Source organism: Malurus melanocephalus, unplaced genomic scaffold (assembly GCF_030028575.1).
Source record: "Malurus melanocephalus ecotype Western Australia unplaced genomic scaffold, MMel_1.1 scaffold_166, whole genome shotgun sequence".
Lineage (NCBI taxonomy): Eukaryota > Metazoa > Chordata > Aves > Passeriformes > Maluridae > Malurus > Malurus melanocephalus.
This window is the reverse complement of record NW_026623398.1, coordinates 153,476-169,397: the sequence shown is the minus strand read 5'-3', so window position 1 is coordinate 169,397 and position 15,922 is coordinate 153,476. Positions and strand designations below refer to the sequence as shown.

At 40.7% G+C, this 15,922-nt stretch overlaps 1 protein-coding gene across 2 annotated transcripts in view; it reads left to right on the top strand.

The window, feature by feature from the left end:
* ELOVL5 (ELOVL fatty acid elongase 5) overlaps positions 1 to 15,922 on the top strand; it is a 37,690-nt gene that overhangs the window by 4,109 nt on the left and 17,659 nt on the right. The window lies entirely within an intron of this gene.

Genomic DNA, 15,922 nt, shown 5'->3' with positions numbered 1-15,922 from the left:
AGGTAGGGGTGCTCTTTCATTGCTGAAGAGCAGAGCCACAAAATCCTGTATTCTTTCTTGGAATGTTGTTTTACTTCCAGGAGTGGCATACGTCTTAAGATTGATCACAAGCAACATGTTGGCTCTTCACAGCTACAAAAGCTCCACTTAAATTTGGCAGCTCTTGCTTTAGGGTGTGAAGGCATGTATAGGTAATTATGCTGTTTACTGTAACCTCCCCTGCATAACTGAACCACTCATTTATTCTGTTCTCTTGATGTCAATCCTCTTTTGTTACCTGCTGTCACTACCATGTCCTGAATTAGTTGTGTGGTGGTGAGATCTATAAAACTGTTTAGACATAGGAGTATTTTGGGGGCTGTTGGCTTCAGCTCTTGCGGTAATGYTTCTGTTTTCCTGTTTTTACAATGTACAAAGTTGCATTCTTCCAGGCTGCAGCATAACGTTTCAAAGCTGTTTTGCTATATAAAAAAGTGAAGAARTTGATGCTTTCTGCATGACAGTCCAAGCACACTTCTCTGTGTGCATCCAGACACTTCACARAATTACAATAATCCTTGTAATGTARTTGCTAATTTGTTTTGTRATTCTTAAATGTGTTAAAAATGCAGAAGATTCCTGCAATTTGTGCATACTAGCATTGGAAATGCCTTTTCCCTTAAATGGAGGAACACAAAGGACAAATGAAAAGGATAATCAATTAATTACATAGAAGTCGGTCTGTTTAAAAACTTATTTCCAGGTCAGGTTGCTTTGCTATGACCTTTCCTAAGGCTGTTTAAATTTGGTACTGCTGCAATAYGGTTAAGAGGGCATTGCTTAGGCTGATATCCCTGCATTTCCTAAGTRCTGATTGGTAGAAGTGATTTATAGCTGGGTTTCTGAGGGCACCGAAACCTCTCCCCATCATCCGACAGAACAGCAGTTAGATCTCTGTTTGATGAGGGTAATGCAAACAGTGACATGAATTGATTTTTTTTGATTGACAAATCATATGAATGCTGCCTTCAATCTTATTGTGGAAATAACTTTGTAGAGTTGCTCTTGACTGTGTACTTATCGGATCTCCTTATATCTGTTTAATGAAATTAATCTCCTGAAATTTATTACCTTGGTTTCTCTGTTTGTGTTTTGGCATTTAGAACACATTATCTTACAGGTAAATAAGAGCACAAGAGCAAACTTGTCCAAAGTATGTGGTCGGTAAATGCTTTCCTGCTGTATTGCAGGATACACTGGAAAATTATTTAATTTCCTTAGTGAAATAGTTGACTTGCATGAAACAGGAATAAACCTCCTTACAAAGTGTAGTGATTTGACAAAGGATGCATGCTGCTAAGTGCAATTGTCACTTCTCCATGAAAAAATGAATCATGCTACTTATGCTGAACTCAGGAGCGTGAGTTGAGTTGGCCTTGGCATCCCATTGCAACTGAGTATTTTTCATGCCCTTGTTAAAGCATTATTAACTGTAGAGGCTGTGCTTCATWAATGATAGCTTTGTTAATGACCAGTGGCATACTGAGCAGGTAGAAATACACAGACATTTCATGAACTTGTATTCAAGCTAAAGTTGTCTGTATTTAATTGACCTCTGTGTCAAAACTTCGTATCAAACATTTGCCTGCCAAGTGACTAAATATGCTGAGTTGSCCTAACATTTACAGGAGATAAAACTTGCTTGTGCAAAGCTGCAGCAAACGTGGAATAAACCTTTTTTCCTGCATTTTCAAGTTGTGCCCTGCACTTTGATCCCTACAACCCCCCCCCTTTCAGACTCTGGGTCAGCGATTTGAGCAGAGTGGCTGTTCCTCTTCTGTTATCTCTTGGAAGCGCTTCTCTCTCTCTTGACCTTGAGAAAACTGTTTCTCTTCTTGCCAGCTGTCTTTGCAGTGAGGGGAGGGTAATTGCTTTCTTCCTATGCGCATGTTCAGGCTCTCTCCTGTAAAATATATACTTGATTTTAAAAATGATGTACTCTTGMTTTTAGGTAATGCTCCAGCTTTTTTGTATGCTAGTGGGTGTTTTTGTTGGTGTCATCTTAAGGATGTTACCAGGGTTAAACAAAAATTAATAAATATTAATTTGCAGATTAATGTCATTTAGGTTATTAAGTCAAATACACCTTGTGTGTTTAGCTAGTTAATTCATAAGCAGGCACATTTGCAGTGATGCCTTTTTTCTTTCTCCTCACTTTACTTTTTGCTGTTAAAAGTTTGCTGAGAAGCATTTCATGATAAAGCAGTATTTCTACTGTGCCCATGTTGACTAAAGAGCCCTTAGCAAGTGCTAGTTGTGAGAAAATGCMTTCTTCCCTTAGATGCTGTACAGGTAAGGTTTGGAAGAGCAACTCCTCTGCCGAGTTAAAACCATGACATCCGCATTCGAATAGAGATCTTAAAGCTCTCAGAAATTAACAAAAAAATCTCCTTTTAGATTTGCCACTGCTGCATCATTTTCAATATAGTGGTCTGAACATAGGGGTCTAGTTCTTGAGCTGTGTCCTCAGGTTTGGGTTTACTTGAGACAGTGAAGACTTGGGAAACTATAGGCCTTTGTATGTTAATCTATGTAGGCTTCCCTTTAGATGTGCTATTTCTCTGCACATAGTTGAATCAGAAAGGTTCAGTTAATCTTTTCCTGAGGGAATATATCCTACTCTAAAAATGCTAGTGTTTTGAATTGTCATTTTGAGAAYCGTCTCCTTGCCAAACAGTAGGGAGAACCTTTGACTTAAATAATAATAATTAAACCTTTAACCAGTTAGGAGGATGACATTCTTCAATGTCTAACATCACCCTGCCCTTTAGAAAAAGAAACTTGAGAAACCATTTTGCATGTTGAAGTTCAAATGTCATGTTACTTCGGGTGCATGGCCCATGTGCTTGCCGGAAAGCATCTGTGGGGTCAGTGCATACACATGGCTGCTTGCGTGCTTTTGAGGAAGGGCACATGTAGCTGCAGGCCACTTTTGGAAGAGACACACAAATCTGGATTTGGCTTTGAAGGACACAAAGTGTGCTTCTGTGGATTGCAAGGCAGCAGATGCTTATGGTGAATGTCTGATTGTGATTTGGTGGTTCATTTCTGTTTTGCAGTACTGACATGGAGAGGTTGCTCTTAGCTGATCACAGACCCTGTGAACTGGTGCAAACTCAGCTGGTTGTCCTAAATTAGGGTCATGCATTTATCCCTTGCATCATACAGTTATCCCTCCATTCACTTGGTGTACAGTGGCCTTTTGGCATGTTGTTAAGGTTTGCATTAATCTTGTGAGCTTGACTTAGTGCATGCATAAAGCCTTATTAATGGGGAAAATACCTGCATTTGTACAACACATGTTGTACAGAATGTTCTTTTTCTATTAACATGTTTGATATACTGACAGAAAGYAAGCTGCCAGTCTAGCAGGCCTGGTTACTTATGGATTTTTTTCTCTGCCTCTGTAACAGGCCTAAGCAGAAAAGCCTCTTGCGAAAGATTTGAGCAGGTTTTTTCATATTTTTTTTTTTAATTCTGACTTGTTTGCCACCCAGAAGGTGCAGCTTAGACCATGGTTGCCTCTGCAGCCTCTTGTTTGTTCTGGCTGTAGAAGAGGTGGCTCTCTTTGCCAGGCCCCAGCCACTASACTAGACCATGAGCTGGGCAGTTTTGTGTGAGTGTCTCCATTGCAAGAGCTTAAAACATAGTGTAAGTACTAGGGGAAAACACAAGTACCAGCAGTATGTAGGGTGGCAGATCCTTACATAGAGATTGAGAGAGACAGCACTGAGCAGGTCAGTAAGGAGTATTGCATTTGTTTATTCAGATAAAACTGAGTAAAATAACAGTAATACAGGTAATTGTGGAAGGGCCTCTGTGTTTCAGTGTGTATCATTGCCCTGCTAATGTATGAGTTTCTGCTGCTGCCTCTACTTATAGTTGTACATGGCTGGAAGCCATTTTAGAGTTGATGGTGTCAGACCACTTGTCATGTGAGTTTAAATAGTAGTAGCTCTGTGTCCTGGTTTCATCTGGAATAAAGTTAATTTTCTTCCTATTAGCTGATACAGTACTGTGTTTTGGGTTTAGTGTGAAAATAATGCTGATAACACACCRGTGCTTTCRTTGTTGCTGAGCTGGGCTTACTCTAAATCAAGGGCTTTTCAGTGTTCCGTGCTCTGCCAGTGAGCAGGTGCATAAGAAGCCAGGAGGAAGCCCAAGCAGGATAGCTGACTCAAAGTAGCCAAAGGCATATTCCATACTGCAGAATGTCATGGTCAGTGTATAAACTGAGGAGAGTTGTCTGGGAGGCTCTGCCTGCTGTTCAGGGATGGGCTGGGCATCKGTCAGTGAGTGGTGAGCAGTTAGGTTGTGCATCGCTTGTCTTTCTTGGGTTTTATTCCTCCCTCTCTCTTTTTGTTATCTCTCTTTTCATTATTATTGTTGTTGTTTGTGTTAATTTTAGTTAATTTATTAAACTGTTCTGTTCTTAATCCCCAGGCTTTCCCTTTTTCCGATTCTCTTCTGTATTCCACCAGGTCTGCAGAGGGGTGAGCAAGCAGCTGTGGGGTGTTAGGTGCCAACTAGAGTCAAACCATGACACTCTGTCCTCTGGTTTTACAGCTTTCATTGGRTTCCCAAGTAATTCTCCAGAGGCCATACCCAATCTTCAACTTCTACTTAGCAGGTTCCCGGAACATCTAACTTCTCTACCCTTTTTTTTAGCCCTTTCGAAACCATAATCATCTCCCTTTGAAGCACACAAAAGCAGGCTGCAAGCCTGGTCATGCCTTGCAGAATAAAAATAATATCCTTTGGTACTTCTTTGTATTGATTTCTTGTTCTATCACCACTGCTAAGTGGTTGCATTATGGTGCAGGAAGGGACTGCTAATGTTGTTTTCAAATGTTTTCCTCTCTTTTTTTAATAGTCTGTCTTAGTTGGCTCATTCTTTCTAAATTCAGTGCTGAACTTGGCTAGATCAGAGACTCAAATCTAAACTCCAGCTGAGCATTTGCACAGCTATGATGAATTTCCAGTTGTGCAGACTGAATGCTTCTTGGTTTCACAAATCACGTCAGGCTCAAACGATGCACCAGCCCAGGTATCGGTTGTGTGTAGCACAGTGCAGTTTTCTAAGCATTCATGGAATTGACTTTTGTCTTAAAATATATATTTAGGAAGCTGTTAAAATACAGTTTTGCATCCTGAAGGATGAGAAACAGAGATGTTTCTCTGTGAGAACACAGGAAGGTTGCCAGGTTTTTACTACACTTTACAGTGTGTAGAAGACCCTTCTCTTTGAGTGGGTGCTTTATCTACATACTTCAGTGTTTTGTTGCCTCCTAASGAGAGATGCATGGCCTTGGGAGGAGATGACCATCTTTGAACCTGCAGTGACAGGGACTGTGAGTGGCCRATTGCATGTGTGAAGAAGCCTAGCAGAGAAGTTAAGTAGTTTTCCGCTCCTCTCCTTACTTCACTTTTTGTTGCACCTTTTCACCCTTTCATATTTCTGTCTGTATTTGTTTTTGAGTCTTTGCGTTTTAAAATCTTATTCAGTCAATGCCCTGTAAGGTTGTTTATCAGACCATGGAAGCAAGGCTGAGTTGCACTGAACTGATGAAGAAGCCCTAATCAGCAATCGGTGGTTCTGACACATGCTCCCTTACAGCATCATCACTCTTCTAAGAGGCTTAATGAATTCCCACCTGAGCTTGAGAGTAGAATGTTAACAAAATCTGGGGTTTGGGTGCTTTTTGCTGTTTTCCCTACCTTATTCCTCTACCACATAACACTTCCTTTGTGGGGATATGAGCTTGAGCATTTAGCTTCCCTGGTCAAGAATAACAGATTTGATTAATTGAAGAGTCCTTTTGCTGCTGTTTGTTTTAGAGATGACACATCTGTGTGGTGGGCTTGTATTACACAGACATAAAAACATTGTGGAAAAATAACCTGCARCTACAGGAATGATGTTTTGACACTTGAAAAACTGGTTAATGTAAGATTTTTTTGCACCAAAGCATGTTTTGCTTTTAGCRTACAGTAAAAATAGAGATGTGATGGTGATGTGATTCTAGAGGGGAAGACTTTCASAAAGTTGCTAATATGGATAAGCAATTTATTGCCTGAAGCATTATCCTGCAAAGTCTGTACAAAACATGTATGAAACAGGTACACTCAGAATGTACAGGGTTTACCTGCTGAGCAACTTTTAATACATTGACAAATTTATAATTAATGTGCAGTCTTAATATAGAGGCTAAAGAGTTTGTATTTTGCCCAGAGTTTAAAGAGTTGCTTTACAAGTGTTGCTGATGAAACACCACTTAATTCTGTCTCTTTATACCTGGCAAATATGAGCACTTACAAAATACACTGTAAATTAGGTTTTTACTTTGCTGCAGTCAGCATAGTAAAGAGGGCTGTTTCGTTTCTGTTGTGTAAATCATTAATTTCATAGCAATGTGTTTTTCCCATATAACAAATATAATTATAAGCATTGGACATCAAGTAAAAAATATTTGGTGTTACCAGAAAATCAAGCTTCCCATTGAAATTTAGTCTTTGGCTACTGTGTTCCAGATGTGTCTCAAATCACTTGTAAGGCTGTTGTTTGTTGTTTCTTACAGTATAATATGTTTCTTACAGAATAACATACAAGGCTGGGAATTAAAGGAGATTCCTACCCTCTGCCTGAAAGGCCTTTAGCTGCAGGCTGGCCAGTGTATAGCAAGAGGTTTTGGTTATATTTGCTGTTATATTTGCTGTCTGTTTAGCTTTTTATTTCAATCTTTTTCTGTGTATTTATTTTCATTAGCTCTGTTTCTGTTAGAATACTTTAGCTGTGTTTAGACTGAATAAAACATTCAAGATGCCTTTTTTTGAAAGAAACATGTTGTTGGTTCTTCAGTAGTTTGGTCTCTTGATGGTTAACCTTTCCTCCGTTCCCCTATCTGACCTATCTTGAGACCATCCTTAGCCCTGCAGTTTTCAAGACAGAAACAGGGTAATGTRTCTTAAAACCTGCCACTTTCATACTTTGAATGTGTCAGGGCTGGGTTTTTTGTTGCTGTTCGCTTTTTACAATGCAATAATCTGTAAGTTCATGCTTCTATAATTATATTTAAGGAATCTTTAAAGTTAGCTCTTCATGATATATCCTGCATCAACTTTCGTTATTTCATGCTTTCTTTTTTTCTGCAATTTTTGTGCTTTTCACTGGAACCATTCTTACATGTGAAATGATTGCATTTTGTTTTGGCCTCCTCTTAATAGCATTTTAGAGTTCTGCATTAAATATTCTACATCTTCCACTTTGTTTCATTTACCTTTCTTTTTGCTATGATTCGTTTCTGGGTGCAATGTGATGGCTTTGCTCAGCTTCAGCGGTAAGATTTCTTTATCACCCACATGCCTGCATCATGCTGCTGCTTCTCCTGAAGCAAATCAGCCGTGGGATGGACCCAGCTGAAAGCTGCTCTTGCTTGGTTGATTTGTCTGGGGCTACTTCAGTTTTTCTGTGCTCCTTCCCCCCCAGCCAATGTGGAGAGTAGGGATGGAACGAAAACAGCCTTGTAGCAGTGTCAAATCTGTTCTTGTCTGTTCCTTGTTACTGCACACACCCCGGATATAGCTGTGTAGGTGGTTGTAGGGTTATGTTATATGTGGCCGAGCTGAATGAAGAAGTTAGAGCAAGGGTTGCCAGTGAGCATGAGCTGGTACCACAGCTGGATGGATAGAGATGCTTGTCTTTTGGAGTGAGTAAGTTGCTGATGATGTTGAAGAGACTTTGCACATGCAGTGAGGCAGAGGAGGCATATCTGCTGCTCTGCAGAGAATGGAATAGCTGCAGGGTTGGGGAGGAAACCTGTTGCCAGTTGTTTGTGTGGATATTGCTTTGTCCCTGTATTTAAAACACATATACATCAAGTTACAGTACTGACCCTGCCATTGCTCCAGGACTTGTGAAAGTATGAAGCAAATGTAGCAAAATCTTCTGCATCTTGATGCTGGAGCCAGGGGTTCAGTCTAGCTGTGTTCTTACTTGGAAGAGATTTTAATGGCAGCAGGGTTTTCACTGCGCCAAGAATTTGATACCTCTTATTGAAAGAAAAGAGTGGCTGAATTTTGGAGGAAAGGKATTTATTTTCCTGGAATTCACTGCCTGACTTCTGCAGGTAACTGAAGCTTTTGTGTTACGAGCTTGCAGAAAGCAACTTGGAAGTTGACAGATGTATGGAGTTTTTTTCCTCCAGTAGTCTATTTAAAGTTCATGGAAAGAGTCAGTGATAGGATCACACACAGCTGTACCATTACAGAATTTCCTTTTAGTTGGTTGGTTGGTCTTTTCACCCTTAAAACAAATAATAAAATGCAAGAAACTGCGGTACTTGCCTCCTGAAGCAGGGTCCTTTGATGAAGTAACATTTTGGAAAATGCTGCCAAAATCAAACAAAGGAAAAGTGCAGGTGCAAATGCTTTCTTTTCTAGCTACTCCAGTAGTCAGTCCTCTTTTGGGAGCCCTTGTTACAACAATGATTTGGTACCCCAAAACTTGCTGATTCTCAGCAGAAGTTGGTTTGACATGGATCTGGTGCAAGCAAGGATGCTCAACTCATCAGGACTCAGCTTTTCAGCCCTGAGCTTCTATAACAGAAATGTCATCAGCTGGCTGCATGGTTTTGGCAACAATATTTTACAGAGGTAGAAAATGCTGTACAAGAAGGGAAAGGTGTGGGGGAATGATCTGACTAGTGCATCTGTAAGACATCTGTCTTTGTTTTGTGTCCCTATGCCAGGACATGTTCTCTTCACTTCAGTACTCCTTGTGAATTCTGGGCAGGAACAAGGTCAAAAACTTGCTTTATATAGTGTTAAAACCTTTATCCTTTAAAAAGGCAGTTTGATCTTAAAGAGATCAAGGTAAAGGTAGTTGGTTTTCTGAATGATGAGCCTAATTATTTTTTTTTTACTGTTTGGAAGACAGGAGGTTTAACAGGGCACATAGTGGCAGGATTCTGTTCTGCCCAGCACAATGCCATGGTATAACAGTTGTACCGAAAGTAATTTTCTTCTCTTCTTTTAATTCTCAGAGTGGTGGGAAAAGGAATTTTTTTTTGTACCTTCTCTTTAAAGCTAGCTGTCATTCACACTTTCCTGACTTCTGTTAGTACTGTTTATTATGTATGATGCTACAGTCTGGCATGATGTTTAGCATCTTAAAATGAAGGCACCAACTATTGGTACATCTGCAGCCACACAGGGTCTCACAGGTGTACAGCAAGAAAACAGGGAAGTTTTAAGATTGACTTCTCATAGCATGGCTGACTATATAAAGAAATGAAGCAAGGCAAGCACTGGGGTGCATTTACAGTGTCAGTATGCATCCTTTTTCCTTTAGGTAAAAGTATAGAAATTCACTTGTATTGAGGAATGTAACTAATTCAGTGTATTGCATATAATTTTGTGTGCTAGGTGCTCATCAGAGAATTTCACTTCTCCCACAGCACTCCTGGTACTACCTCACAAGCATTGGAAATAGAGTAAGCACACAAATAAATACTTAACGTACTGTAACTTGCCTAACGGTGACTTGTTTGTGTGCTTTTTCAGTGTGATCTGGTTTCCAAAACACAAGTGGTCCTCCGAAAGGTGTCAGTTACCCGCCTGAACACAGGGGTTGTAGTTTCACATCTTAGCAGGGCATCTTAATTCAGGTTTTATGTGTGCTCTTCTCCCTGTACAAGTCAGATTTGCATGGTGTAGCATTACCTTTGTGACTGCCTCACTCAGCTTTCATAGTCTTCTAATTCCTCCACTTTTTATTGGATTGCTGTATCTAGTCAGTGTGTGAACCTGAGATAACCTTTTTATAGCTAAACCTTGTTTACAGGATAGCTGCACAGCACACAGACATTTTTTTGCTTTGCATAGCGTTTCACATGTGCAGAAGAATTTCAAGTGCTTTTATAGATCAGATAGTAAACTTCCATGTGTCAAGCTACTAAATGCAAAGAGGGTAACCAAGAATTATATATCTCTATACTTTGAGTTTTATTTGTGAGATGTCGGTGCGGCAGGATTTTGGCAGGAGGAGGGGACAGGTGGGTGACAAATGCTCTCTCGGTGCTTAGATTTGGTGCTGCAGCTGCAGGGTGTTGGAGGAAATGAGGGTTCATGGGGAGGGACAGTCCCACTTGTCACACTTGTTTTTCTACTTGTTTTTAAATTTTATTATGCAGTTATGAGACATGGGCATTTAAAGAAAAGGTGATCTGAAGCTTACTTTCTTGACGGTACACAGTAATGTAATGRTCCTGCAAAGCTGGGCTTCGCCATCCTTGGTTCTGCTGGTTGTAGTCTCATTGGCTCTGTTTTTGGAAAATGCAGACTTTTGACCAAGAAGGCTCATTAAAATAGGCTTTGGGATCTGTAACTTTATTTTTCTCCTGTAGAAGTATAAAGTTGGTTTGATTACACAGACAGATTACAGCAATCCCATTATTAAAGGAGAAAAGAAAATTCAGACTTTCTTGCAGGTGGCTTTTGAATAAAAGAAATGAGACCAGAAATGAAAGGTAAAGTCCTCTTGGCCCTCTGGACTTAGCTTTTCTTCATTCATCTTCTCAACTCTCTTCAGCTTCCCAGGACTCCTGAGGCTAATTTTCCACTGTGAGCTGCAGCTAACAGTGTTATCACAGAATAAGATCAGGTGAAACAGATCCACAAAGATTGAGTCCAACTCCTGGCCCTGCACAGGACCATCCCCAGAGTCACACCATGTGCCTGGGAGCATTGTCCAAATGCCCAAAAACATTGTCCAAATGTACCCCTGGCCAAAGTCTTCCTTTGCCCCATGAATTTTCAAATAGTTTGAAGTCCTGTGGAGGTTAAACTGTTTGAAACTAGCTTCCCTCCTTCGTCCCACATTTGTTACGCCTCCCTGAATTTTGTACAAATGATTTATTTCTAAACTTCCTTATGCTGGTGCTGCTGGTGAGTGTGAAAGCTCAGCACTGTGGGTCTCGATGTGTCAGCAGCAGGCTGGAGGGTTTGCTGCTGATGCAAGGGGGCCAAAAATCTGCATCACTTTGCTAAAGATAGAGATGCAAAATAAAGTTTAAAAATAGCTTCTTATATTTTAATGAGAGTATGAAATTCACAGCTTCACCTGTTTTCCTTTAAAATAAATGTATCTACCCTTTCAGATCAATATGGATTATAGTTTATTCTGAAGTCCTCTTTATTGCTAACATTAAGCATGGTTGGGACTTAACAGAGTATTCAGAAAGGRAAGAAAAGGGTAATCTGGAGTTGGCAGGAGTTGAAAGGCAAAGGGAACACATTCAAGGGGCGGGTAAAGCTTGGGAATAGAAAGGAGAAACTGGGCAGCTTTGGCAAATGGACAGAAAACGGTTGACAGTTTTGATTATCAGTGCTGTGTTCCAGTTCTCAAGCAGCTGAGTGTTTTCAGTTCCAGTACATCTGCAAAAGCAAGCAGCAGTGTGATTTTGGGTTTTTGGAGTAGGGATAGTTTGTACTTTTGGAGGAGAAAAAGAGGAGTCACCTCTGCAGTGGCAGGGACTGGGAAACATTACTTTAAAGAGAAAACACAAATCAAGWTTTCCAAAAGCAAGTGACTAAAATTAGGCTTCGAAGTCCTAATTTAAGAACGGGAAAGTGGCTGTTTTCCAAAAAGGCTGAACAGCCAGGCCTGACAGCACATTTCTTTCAAAAGCCAGAACAATTATTTAGATGCCTATTTTGGGGATTTTTTTGGAGCTCAAGTTCAGGCACTTAGCTGTGAAAACTGGGATGTGTTTCAGGGAGTTCTTGAGCAGCAGGGTGAGAGTTGGAGGATCCTCCTGAAAGGGAGCAGGCTCTCAGTGCTTTGAGCTTTCAGCTTAAAATGTTTTTTTTTTTTTTGCTGCTGTTTGATTTGCTTAAAAAGGACACTGTTGCACATAAAGCAAACCTTTATATTTTTGTACATCATTTTATACCTGGAAAGTTACTTCAAAAAGAAACTCAAGAAACACCATCAAAATGTGATCAAGAACTCTTAAATTACTTCGTAGCATAAACCTTCCAGAATGTGTTTTCTGTGGAAAGTGTAGGRGAGAATTTCTTTTGAAGGGCAGGAGCTGGATGAAATCCTCCAATACGTAGTAGCCTTTTCCTCAGACAGTAGTTACGTGCATTAAAAGAGCAAGTTGTCAATGCTGGTACCCTGTATGAAACACTTTCTTTCAAATAAATTTATAAAATATATACTACAAGAAAAGCAGTTTCTCTGTAGGCTTTGAACTGTATTTTTGATTGTCACACCAAGAAGCACCAGGGCCATCCATGCCTGGACTGGGTGATAGGGCAGAGCTTCACATCTCCTACCCACATACCAGGGTGGCTGCTGGAGCATGGTGTTTGTCTCAGCTCACAGTGCCAGAAATGAACCAGTGATGCCAGATGATCTGTGGACATTCTAAAAAATCCATTCTGTCAAAATCCAGCCGATATTGAAAAAATAGTATTTTAATGATSCTGCTTGATCTTGTTGGGGCAAGGTAAAAGTTTACTCTCTGTTATGTTTGTGTCATAGAATTGAAGTCCAGTAATCTTGTTTATTTAAAGCATCAGATAGGGTTTTTTTTCTGGATTAGATATTTGGACTTGAAGGAGTGAAATGTCTTCCAAGTTGTAAGCCTGAATGCTTCCAGACTCTGATCCAACTTGCCCTGGTCAAGGGCCTTACTGCACTGGTAAAATCTGGTAGCAGTGAGGATGATTTCTTTTTTCATTGTAGACAGATCAGGAAAAAATAACTGGTGMGTGTAAAGGTACATGTTTTAAAAAGCACTGTCTGGCATAATTGGGACTTTTTTTTCCAACTGTAGGTACTGAATAAGRCTACAGATCTCATCTCTGTCATTTTCTGTAAGGCCTTTGACATAGTCCCCCACAATATCCTTCTCTCTAAATTAGAGACACGCGGATTTGAAGGGGTATATTGTTCACTGAAAAAGATTGGTTGAATGATTACATCCAGAGTGATGTCACTGACTCAGAATCCTGATGGACAAAGTAGTGTCCCTCAGAGGTCTGTACTGGGACCAGTACTGTTAAATTGTCCCCGTGAATGACATGGACACTTGGGATCGAGTGCATCCTCAGCAAGTTTGCCAACACCAAGCTGAGTAATGTGGTGGACATACCTGCAGTGCCATCCAAAGGGACCTGGACAGGCTCAAGAAGTGGGCCTTGGGTGCCTCATGAGGTTCCAAGTGTAAGGCCAAGTGTAAGGTCCTGCAGTTGTGTTGGAGAAATCCACAGTGGTTTGGGGGATGAAGGGATTGAGAGCAGCGCTGCTGAGAAGGACTTGGGGTTGCTGGTAGAGGACAGCCGGCAATGTGTGCTTGCAACCCAGAAAGCCAGTTCTGTCCTAGGCTGCATCAAAAGTAGCATGGCCAGCAGGATGAGGGAGTGGATTCTGCCCCTCTGCTCTGGTGAGACACCACCTGGAGTGCTGCATCCRGCTCTGGGGTCCCCATAGGAAAGACGTGGGCATGTTWGAGTGGATCCAGAGGAGATCAGAGGCCTGGAGCACCTCTCCCTATGGAGACAGGCTGAGAGAGTTGGGGCTGCTCAGCCTGGAGAAGGCTCCAGGGAGACCTTATTGTGGCCTTCCACTATCTAAAAGAGGTCCACAAGAAAAATGGGTGTGAACTTTTTAATAGGGAAAAGAGGCAGTGGTTTTGAACTAAAAGAAGGCAGATTTAGACTAGATGTAATGAAAAAGCTTTTTACAGTGAGGTTGTTGAAATGCTGGAACAGGTTGGTCATAGAGGTATTAGATCCCTCATCCACAAAAACATTCAAGGTTGGATGCGGCTTTGAGCAGCCTGAATGGATGATGGTGGGGGACTTGGACTAGATAAGATTCAAAAGTCTCTTCGAAACCAAACCGTTCCATGATTCTGTGAATAGTGTKCCTTAGTGTGGGATGACTTCTAGGTAAAAGAGCATTGCTGCTGATCAGCATACTGATATGTATGCAGTCAGATGTAGAATTTGCTTACTCTCGGAATTGGGAAATAGGCCGATTGCAGTGTTTCAAATGGCCACTAGTTTAATTTTTGTGGGAGTCGATGCTTCTCTGAATTGGGAAACTATTCTAATTTAAAAAGAACCCTTGTTGCTGCTGTTGAAGCAGTGTTTAATGTTGTGTGGCTGTTGGCAGGAGACTTGATGCATTTTCACATGACCCCCTCTGGAACAAAAGCAGATTGTTTCCTTCTGTTTTTCTGTTACACAAATGAGTTCCTTTTGAAACAATTTCTTTTTCTGCAAATTCTGGAAATCGACACCAGGAGTAGTTTTTCCTTTGCTGTGCCTTTTACAATCTGCTGTCAGATAATGCTGGCACAAAAAGCTGCTTTGGGGTACTAGCCCAAAAAAGGCCAAGACCTCTGCAGAAAGCCTCCTCGTCTTGGAGAATGAGGGTTTTTTTCCACTTTTATGGAGGGGTTCAATGTGAACGTTGATTTCTTCCTGTCTTTGCTATAGCTAGGCAGAGTTTGTTTCTTGTTTCTTAGTTGTTTCATGTACACATATGCATTTTTAGTGTCCAGCAAATGTGGCAATGTATGTAGCAAGTCAGTTCTGGATTTAGCTTTTTTGTACATTTTTGTATAACAAATCTTTGGTTTTGTACCACCCTCTCCCATCTGAAGCCTTTTCCTGTGAGAAGGATAGTTGATGCAGGGCTAATGCAGTGCTGCATGACTAGATCAGTCAATACTGGATCAAAGGAGCAACAGACAAATTGATGAAGTGAGGATCTCAAACAACAAAATGGATCATCCGCCAGGGAGTGGCTTTTGTGGCAATATTTAATAACTGACGATTTTTGAAAAAAGATGGGGTGACCAAAAAAAGATGCTTTCTCTAGCTATCCTTTTCTCCCCTTGTAATTATATACTCATTTCTCATAACATTCCTGATGTTCATGTTTTTGGTGACACAAGTTATATTTCCTTATTCCTAGGACGGTGGTGTGCCAGTGCTATGGCCATTCACACAAGTGCTTACAGTACTGTAGCTGGTGAGGTGACATAATCCCAAAAATGCACTTTCTTCTGAAGTGTTTGCTTACTTGGGCTGGGCTTTTAAAGTCAGAAAATAAAGCCAGTATGAATCAGGGCTGCAAAATACTTTTAACACTTTTGGTTATTTTCATCAAGCCCTTCTGTTTGTTCCTGGTGACCAGATTCCAGTGATGTTTCTGTGGCTTTCTGTAGTCCCAAAGTGTATGACAGGGAAAGGCAAGTTTCTTCTTTGTGTCCCAGAGAGCCCTGCAGGGAACGGTGGCTGGTGGTCCTTGGGGAGCTTATTGGCCCTGCAGTGGAAGGGACGTGGGCTTTTACAGAACACCACAGAATGGGAATGCATGACCTAAGCCCCTTACGTTTTCTTGGTCCCATTGGAAGTCGAAGCCCCTGCAGGGGTTCCAGCACTGGCTCCCAGTCCCACTTCAGACAGGGGAGAAAGTATCATTTGCATCCTGCTTGGCTTTTCTTGTTGGTCCTGGAAGAAATAGAGGCTTCAGTCCCAGTGGACTAAAACCAGAGGACATATTACTAATTTAACTTGCTTAAATCAGAAATCCTCTAGAGATGGGTTTTTCACAGGTAGAAGGGAGATGTTTCTTTTGGTAGAACTAAAAAAAAAAAAAAGTAGATACTAACTTTTTTTCTCTTAGTTACTACATAAAAGCTTGTGTAGTTGTTTAGGTTGGTTCTGTGGGTATATTGACAGCTTGTGTTGCTTATATTATTTCCCCAAAACTAAAAATTGTTAACGTTAGTACATTGGGAAAGGAGAAACATCCAAGAAGTGAAAACATTCTATTAAAAGTGGATAAGCTTTTATTAGTGAA